The sequence below is a fragment of the Mastomys coucha genome, unplaced genomic scaffold (genome assembly GCF_008632895.1).
Source record: "Mastomys coucha isolate ucsf_1 unplaced genomic scaffold, UCSF_Mcou_1 pScaffold22, whole genome shotgun sequence".
Taxonomy (NCBI): Eukaryota; Metazoa; Chordata; class Mammalia; order Rodentia; family Muridae; genus Mastomys; species Mastomys coucha.
The window spans coordinates 123581755-123591533 of record NW_022196905.1 but is presented as its reverse complement, the minus strand read 5'-3'; the positions used below and the strand labels follow the sequence as shown (position 1 = coordinate 123591533).

At 46.8% G+C, this 9779-nt stretch overlaps 1 protein-coding gene across 2 annotated transcripts in view; it reads right to left on the bottom strand.

Annotated features, from left to right (window-relative positions):
* Positions 1–9779, bottom strand: part of Nipsnap2 (nipsnap homolog 2) — a 33692-nt gene that overhangs the window by 23726 nt on the left and 187 nt on the right. The gene's annotated exons all lie outside the window — the stretch shown is intronic.

Here is a 9779-nt window from a genome sequence, read left to right as displayed (position 1 = left end):
AAAAAAAAAGAAATCCGCCTGCCTCTGCCTCCCAATGTCTCCCCTATTCTTCAGACTACAATGGACTATCTAGACCTAAAGGAGACCATGATTGGGAAGGCAGTAGGCGTCTTGAAGCTACTCAGATGGAGCACAAGACAGAGACAGCTATATTGGCAAGAGGGGTGGGGTGAGGAACTATGTGGTTTAGATGACGGGAGGAATCCAATCTTGACTGCACCAAGCCTATGAGGGCACCAGGGAAAGCCGGCAGATTTTTGAAGGATCACTTCTTCCCCCTCCACCCCTCCCCCTCCTTTGCTTTGAATGAGATTTTATCGGTATACCCCTAAAGTGTCCTGCACTCAGGAGCAGAGGCAGGTGAATCTCTGTGAGTTCAAGGCCAGTCAGGACAACCAGGGCTCAACAGACAAGCCCTGTCTCGAAGAAAAACAAACAAACAGACAAACGAAATGAAACCAAGCTGGAATGACTTCTCTAGATGCTTTCCAAAATTTACCTCTGTCATACATCCCAGTTCTGGTATTGGTTTTTGTAGACTTACTTCAGGAAATGGTAGGAGGCGACCTCATCTTGACTCCTAGCCACCCGGTCAAGGTCCAGTTGTAAGGTGACTTTGTGGTAGTTATGTTAGACTTTGCCACAATGCCTTGTGCTTTATGCCCAGTACCAGGTAAAGATCAGTGGTGCCTAGCACTTGCTTGCCAGGGTCTCCAGGTCCCAGTCAACGGGTCAACAGAGGTCTGCCTTTTTCCCATGGAAGTTAATGGCTTTAGCCAGGCATCGTGTACACACCAAGTATTCCAGTGCTTGGAGGCTGAGGCAAAAGGATTACCAAGTTTGAAGCACCCTTAATCTACATAGCAAGTTTCAGGACAACCTGACCAGCACAGCCTGAGTCTATTTTTAGAACAAAATGTTTTATAGACAGGGTCTTACTGGGCACCTCCAGGTTGGCCACAAGCTCTCAATCCCCCTGCCTCAATCTCCAGAGTGCCAAGATTATAGGTGTGCACCATCACACCCGTGTTTTGGATATTTGTATCATAGAGCAAATGGCAAGCCTATGAGGGAGGGGCTGGAGAGATGGTGCTTCAGGGGTTAAGGGGACTTGCTCTGTAGTCCTGAGGACTGGGGTTTGGATCCCAGAATTTGAGTCACAAGTTGGGTATTCCCTAAATATGCCAAGGACCCCAGCACAGAGAGAAGTGGGAGCAGGCCTACTGGGGCTTGCTGGCTTCTAGCCTAGCTCGGATACAAACCCTGTGTTCCAGAAGGGACTTTGTCTGAGAGCAAGAGTGATAGAAAGGAGCACTGGCTGCCCTATTCTGGGGTCTGTATGTGAGCACGCACGCACGCACGCACGCACGCACGTACACATGCACTTATGCAAATACAGGGACTCATAAATTTTCATCTACTAACCAAGGAGCTACTGGTAACCAAAGCCTGCTAGAGAAGGAAGGGTCAGATTTTGTTTTGTTTTGTTTTGGGAGACAGGGTTTCTCTGTGTAGCCCTGGCTGTCCCGGAACTTACTCTGTAGACCAGGCTGGCCTCGAACTCAAAGATCTGCCTGCCTCTGCCTCCCAAGTGCTGGGATTAAAGGCGTGCATCACTACAGCCAGCTGAGTCAGTTTTCTTTTGAAATTTTACTTAATTTTTGAAGATTAAAATTTATCTCATGTGTGTGAGTGTTCTGCCTGTGTGTATGCATGTGTACCATGTATGTGCCTGGTGCTTAAAAGGGTTCAAAAGAGGGTAGCAGATCCCAGAAACTAGAATTAGGGATGGTTGTGAGTACCATGCGGGAGCCAGGGACCAATCCTGGCTCTTCTATAAGAGCAGCAAGTGGCTTTCATCACAAGCCATCTCTCCGGTCAGTTTTCTTCATTAGGCTGGCTCCAGGTGGGAGCTGCTCGAGCTTTACTGGGTGGGCCACGGCCATGTGCACATGGGGAGTACTAACTGAACTCCGTGGACTGGGAATAAAAAGAAGACATGCAGCCGGGAGGATGTGACCTCGGGGCCTGGGAAGAGTGGGAAGGGGAATAAGATAAAACACATTGTACCCATATGGCAGTCACAACTGTTTGTCACTAAGCTCTGGGAAGCCAATGCCATCCAAGGGCACCAGGCACACACAGTACATGCAGACATACATACAGACAGAACACCTATATACGAAAAAATAAATACGTAATTTTTTTTGTGTGTGTTTAAGTTATAAGAAGTTAGTATTAAGCTGGGCAGTAATGGCCCAGCACTTGGGAGGCAAAGGCAGTTGGATTTCTGAGTTCGAGGCCAGCCTGGTCTACAGAGTGAGTTCCAGGACAGCCAGAGCTATACAGATAACCAAAAACTCAAACAAATAAACAAAAACAAAATTATGACCAGTTAAGGAAAGAATGCTTAGCTAGGGCTGACCCAGGAAACCGCTTCAAGTTTGTGGCCAGCCTAGTCTACACAGTGAGTTCCACACCAGGCTGGCCCATGGTGTGAGACTGTCTCAGCAATAATACCATCGCTATAACCAACCCAAGTACAATGAAAATGTTAAAAAAAAATACTACACTAGGAATTTCACTTACAACCAAAGCAAGAACTATGAATTTATTCTCTTCCCCATCACCAATATTTATTGGGCACTTTATGGTGTATTTGGTTGTCTACTTTTAGATCTAGTCTCATGAAGCCCAGAATGACTTGAAGTTCACTATGTAGCTGAGGCTAGCTTTGAACTCTCGAGCTTCCTGTCTTTACCTCCACAGTGCTCACATTCAGGTATACGCCAAAGTGGTCTACTCCAGTTGTGTTTAATGTATCCTTCAAAAATGCAGACAAGCATGCATTATACATGGGCAAGTATGACTAATTTTTATTGCACTGAATATATGTGTGAATCTGAAAGGATTATTTGCAGACTAAATATAGAGCAGATGGTGACACTTTTCTTCCTTAGGGCCCAAGGGTATTAACGGTTATTAAAGACACATTTCTTTCCATGGCTGCTTGAGGTCACTTGCTTAAGTCATCTCATTAGATCCTCAAACAGCAGCAAGGTGAGTCCTGCAACAGCAGGCACTCTCAGAGACTAAACAATGGCTCAGAATTTTCCAAGAACAAACAACATTCAAAATGTTTCTACTGATCAGGAACGTCTCCCAAACCTACGTCTCTGGCTAAACCTGCCAACCTGGCTTTGAGGGTCAAACTCTGAAATCTTGTTTGAGTGTCAGGTTTCAGCTGACAAAAGCAGATATGATGTGCCCAGTCCTGGGCACAGGATACGTGATGACACGTCATCCAGTCTCTCTCACTGTCTAAGCCAAATATGGAGAGAGCTATGCCAACAGCTGCCAGAGAGATTGGATCCAGGCAAGGCCTGGGTTCTTACTGACAGACACATGCAGACACAGACACACACATATAAACACACAGACACATACACGTACACACACCCATATAAACACGCACAGACACACACACAAAACACATACATGCATATAAAAACAGAGACACACACATACATACATGCATGCATATAAACACGTAGACATAAACACACTGAAACACATATACACACAGACACATACTTGGAGATATATACATATAAACATACAGAGACACAGACACAGACACACACTCCCAGGTTGGAGGGCTCCTACTTTCTATTAAATACAGGACTTGAGCATAAGCATTGTGTACTAGGCTCTGTTCGTATCAAGTTCTACCAGATGCTAAGTCAGTTCAATCTCCCCGGAGGAAGACAGCCAGAATGAGCACCAATCCCAGAGCGGACACACTGCCAGAGCTCAGAGGAATGAATCACCGGCTTGGAGCAAGAGTGACTCCAGTGGAGAATCTGCAGCTCTGCGCTGGAGGCCAAGCAGGACAGATGGACAAGGCAGGTGCTAATTCTAGACAGAGAGAACAACATGTACAAGGACACAGGGTCAGGAAACGGACGGCACGCTTCGGTAAGGCCCACAGCTCTGTAAGGTGGGAGAGCAGAGTGGGAAGAAGCGGCGTGGTAACAGGTCAGCGTGGGTGGGGCGCTACCCGGCTGTGTGTGTTACCTGGATACTGCCTGCAGATTTTCAAAACAAGCAGGAAAAGCAGCCCGGAAGTACTGAGCCAACCCCAAGGGCAGAGAGTGCAGTTCCTAGACTCTCTCCGGCCAGACTAGCCAACCACTTTTTTTTTTTTGAAGGAAGCCTTAAAAATAAAACAAAACAAAACCCCAAACCAAAAGCCAAACACTCAGTGAGGGGAGGTGGCTCACACCTTTAATCCCAGCAATTGAGAGGCAGAGGCAGGTGATCTCTGAGTTCGAGCCCAGCCTGGTCTATATAGTGAGTTCCCCCGCCCAGGGACACAGAAAAATAACTGTTTTGAAAAACAAAAACACAGAGCGAGAGGGGCCAGAGTGAGCGGGGTGGAGCGAGAGGGGCTGGCAGAGGTCCTGAGTCCAATTCCCAGCAGCCACACACATGATGGCTCACGGCCATCTGTACAACTACAGTGTACTCATACACATAAAATAAATAAAACAAATCATTAAAAAAAAAAGAAAAGAAAAACACAAAGAAACAAACCTCTCAGTGGCTGGGTAAAGGACAGTCTACTGTTCAGACTTTGGATATAGAGATGGAGAGAAACAATACTTTCAGAAGACATCCCTGGGGCTGGGAGTGTGGCTTTAATGGCTGGTATGAGTGAGACCCTGGGTTCCATCCCCAAGAGAAAAAGTCTGGCAGATCTCTGTGTTTGAGGCTAGTCTGATCTACATATCAAGTTCCTGGCCGGTCAGGGCTAAACTGTGAAGCCCTGCCTCAAAACAAAAGAAAACACAAACCCAACTGCAAGGAAACAATATAACAAACCACATTTCGCCCCCCCCCCCAAAAAAAAAACCACCTCAAAAGCCGGAGGTGGGAAGAAGGGAAAAAGATTTTAACATTCAGAAGGAGCACAGCAGGCTTTACCCTTAACCCATTTGACCCACAAATATTTGCTAACTGCATCATGGTTTGTGTTAGGAGTTGGGCTAGCTGCGGGAGGACATGCAGAGAATGAGCCAGGCCCTGACCCCAAAGAGCTGAGTCTGCAGGCAAGAGCAGGGGAACTCGAGAGCAGGGGAAGATCACAAGCATCCCGAGATAAGCTCTGGACAAAGGCCCCGGTGGTAAGATGCAGGCTCAGGGTGGACGAGGCAGGGTCTCAGGTGGCCTGGAGATGAGGTATCAGGAAGAAGTAACTCTTGAGCTAACGATGTAGATCAGTGGTTCTCAGCCTTCCTAACACTGCTACTTTAATATAGGCCCTCATGTTGTGGTGATTCCCCAACCATAAGATGATTTTCGTTTGCTACTTCATGACAGTAATTTTGCTGTTATGAATAGCAATGTCAATATCGGATATGCAATCCAAAGGGGTCTTGACTCACAGGCTGAGAACCACTGATAGAGAAGAGGAGGAAACATCTGACAGTTGGATATCCAGGGGAGACAGCACTTGAAGAGCTAGTAACAAAGCCAGGAGTAAATATTGCAGTGAGGAAGCACGGGCAGGGGAGGGCAGCAGATCTATTCTGACCTGTATCATATTAAAGCAATACTCCTGTAAACCTGACCCCTGCACAGCTGCTACAGAGACCCTGTGGCCCAGTTCTTGTTTAGAAGAGCTTCAAACACAGAGAAGTTGGAATCATATTTACACACTCCAAGTAGATAAAAATGTGTTGTGTAACTTAAAAAAAGAACTTTTATAGATTTGGAAATTGTATAGACACATACAACTTTAAACACTTCAGCATATGCCATGCCTTTAATTTCAGCACTTAGGAGGTAGGCTCGGGAAGATCTCTGAGTTTAAGGCCAGTCTGGTCTTCTACACTGAGAGTTCCAGGCTGGCCAGCACAATGGATGAGACCTTGTCTCAGTAAGTAAGTGAATAGTTGAACACGTATCTCCAGCAAACAAAGATAGATCCACTATGCTATTATCACATCTAAGAAACACAGCTGTTCTAAAATATCTACACTGGTGCTCTTTTAAATGTCCGCATTGTCTTCTAAATGGCTTTTCTTGGGAGGGTGCTGGAGAAGGGAAGGATTAGGATCCGGTCCGTATGGCGGAGGTTGAGACGGGGTGTGTGTGTCTCTGTCTCTCTCTGTCTCTGTCTCTCTCTGTCTCTCTCTCTGTAGCCCAGGCTAGCCTCCAACTCACAACCCTCATACCTTATTTTCCCAAGTACTGACTATAGCCAAGGTTTTAAAGATTTATTTCCATTTTTAATTATGTGTATATGCATGGGGGAGGGGAGTATGAGTATGTGATATGGGTGCTAACGGGATATGAACTCAGGTACACGCCCTTAACTGCTGAACCACCTCTCCTGCCAGCACAAGTTGGTTAAGGGAGATTTTTATAATGGAAAAATGGCCTCTTAGATTTTTTTTTTGTTTGTTTTTTAAATCTGTCTCCTTCAGTGATGGGGTCAAGTTCACAGTCTTCGGAGGAATCCATGCAATTGTTGCTGATGGTTAAGGGTGACGAGAACAGAGACGGTGGAGCCTAGGCATTGAGAAGCAAAGATGACAGAGCTGATGACCAAATTAGAAGGCTAGGAGAGGGGCAGCACAGGCTTGGAGAAGGCCTGATTCCTGGCCTGGACGACGGCAGACGGTCCATCTCCACCGGCAAGAGAGCAACCAGGTTTTTCGGGAAGAACATGGATTAAATCCTTTGTCCCTTAACTCTTTCCAGATGACTGTCTAGTAATCAGCTGAGGACTCTGGGCTTAATACAAGCCGTAGCTAAATAAGACTACAGCTGTGCTTCTCAACCTTCTTTCTTTCTCTCTCTCTCTCTCTCTCTTTTTTAAAGGTTTTCCAAGACAGGGTCTCTCTGTGTAGCCCTGGCTGTCCTGGAACTCACTCTGTAGACCAGGCTGGCCTGGAACTCAGAAATCCGCCTGCGTCTGCCTCCCAAGTGCTGGGATTAAAGCGTGCACCACCACCGCCCGGCAGGTTCTCAACTTTCTTAATGCTGTGACCCTTTAATATAGTTCCTTATGCTGCGCTCATTCCCAGCCATAACATTATTACATCGATACTTCAGAACTGGAATTTTGCTAAATCTTAGGATTTATAATGTAAATAGCTGATACAAGGGATTTCCGATATGTGACCCTCCCAGGGGGTCTTGGCCCCACAGTACTAGAATACACAAGTCTGAGATGCCTACAAAGACCTCCTGACTCCTTTCTGAAACTCATGGTGCAAGGTCATCCCAACATTCCTGTAGGCAAATCTGCTATTTACTTACTTATTTATTTATTTATTTATTTTCTGTCATCTTACTTAACCTTCTAGCCAGGATCAGGCACAGCTAACCAGTCTGATAAATATCCCCTCTCTGACGCCTGTCACCTAATGATGGTTCTGGCTGCTCTTTCCCCGTCTTCCTTGCTGGCTCCTTCTCCTCTCTATTCGACAGCCTGGAAATGTTGACACAATACTAGGGCTTGCTTCTCAGCTTCACTAGTCACACACTCTCTCCTTAAAACAATTTCATCCATCACTGTGGCTTTAAAAACAAACAAACAAACAAAAACAAGCCTGGTGGTGGCAGACATCTTCATGCCCAGCATTAGAGAGGCAGATGCAGGCCTAACAGCCTGATATATATAGATCGAGTTCCAGCACAGCCAGAGTTACTGTGTCTCAAACTCCCATCTCCCACCCCCCCAACCTCTAAAAAACAAAAAACAAAAACAAAAACAAAAAAACCCCAACCAAACAAAAACCCATGGAAAAACAAAACTACCACCACCAAAAACCAAAACTCAATGAAATCCAGGTATCTATCCACATTCTTATATGCTTTTTCCCACCAGTTGCCTGTAGCCCAGACATTTGTATTTTCCATTTGAACAGTGGACACCTCAGACTTTACAAGGCTCTAAACTACTCTGGACCCTTCTTTTTCCTCCTCTTTGAATAGTTCCCAGAAAAGATTGGCAGAAAGGGAGAGAGGAGGGCGAGAATGTCTTCAAGGAACCCCAGGGTAGAGAGCATTTGGCAATGGTAGGTCCAAAACTCTAGTTTACCAGCTTTACGACTCTGAGCATTAAGTGAGCACCTTGGGTTTCAGCCCCCTGTTTCCCAAGGAACAAAATACAAACTTTAGGGCCTCGGATTGCTTGCTCAGTAAGGGCAGATGTGAAAGTAAGATGTCTGTTTGTCCCGCTTGGAAACATATTACAGGTGGTTTAAATAATCTGCAGCTACATGTTGCTTCTGTCCTGAAACAAAAAGGGTTCACACGCTTTTCCCTTAGAGATGCGTCTCTTGTCCTCCGTGTGTCTTTTGTGAGATACATACCCTGATATTTAAGACTGCCACTAAATCAAACAAGCCCTATTATATGGTGCTCCTATAGTGCTGGAGAGATGGCTCCGTGCCTAAGAGCATTTGCTCCCCTCCTGGAGGTGCACAGTTCCATTCCCAGTACCCAAGTGGTGGCTCACTACCATTTCTGTAATTGTAGTTCAGAAGATAGGATACCTTCTTCTGATCCCTGTTGGCCCCAGGCACACACACGGTGCACATGCATATATACAGGTAAAAACACACATACACACAAACAAAAGAAATCTTAAAGAGAAGTTCTGGGGCTGGTGAGATGGCCTAAGGGGTAAAGAAACTGGCTGCTAAGTTTGATGAACTACATTCAATCTCCCAGACCCACATGGTGGAAGAAAATCAGTTACACACACGTGTGCACGCATGCAGAGAGGTTAAAAAAAATCTTTTTTAAAAAAAAGAATATTACAATTAGCCAAGGCTGGCCTGCAACTGCACACTTGCAACTGCAGTACCTTGGAGTCTGAAGCAAAAGGTTTGCTGAAAAAGTTCAAGGCCAGCCAGGAATATATCTCAAAAAAATAGATAGGGGCTGGAGAGCTGGTTCAGGGGTTAAGAACACTTGCTGCTCTAGAAGAGGACTCAGATTCAATCGCCAGCCCCGACATGGCGGCTCACAACCCTCTGTGACTCGGGTTGTGGTGAACCAAAGACACCTTCTGACTGCCCCAGGCACCTATGTGATAGCCACACATGTAGGCAAACACTTATACACATAAAAATAAAAAAAAATAAATAAAACCTAAAAACCGTTTAAACATCAAATAATTATACAAAGGAAGGAAAGAAAAGAAAACAAATCCGTCGGTAAATTCGGATGGCCTTTCGCTATTTAAACGTGGGAATGTCAAGGTGACAGGTTGACACGAACCGGGAACAGTCTCCGCGGAGGTTAGGAAAAGAAAAAGTTTCGACAGCGAACTCCGCCATACTACAGCTGGTCACCGTCGGTTACTTTTTTTTTTGGATCCACTCCTCTTTCAAATCTAAGGGGCTGTCCCGAGTGGGGACCTAGGGGTGCAGCTTCCCCAGAGGGGGGCCAGCCATCCTTTCGCTTCTCTTCCCGATCTGGGGCGAAGCATCGATCGCTACTGCGGGGGGCGCAGCGCGCAGAGGCTGCGGGCGTCCCCGGCCCGCAAGCCCGGGCGTACCCAGCAAGGGCGGCGCCGGCAAGACGGTGACCTTGAGCCCCACTGGGGGGGCCCGGGAAGGCGCTGCAGCCACGCCAGCCCTCGGTCGCTTGGGACTCGGAGGCCAGCCCCCCTGCGTCCCCTCCCCGCCCCGGGGACCCCGCGCCCTTCGCCCCACGGCGGCCCCTCCCCGGCCGGGCCCCGGAAAGGGCGGCGCTGC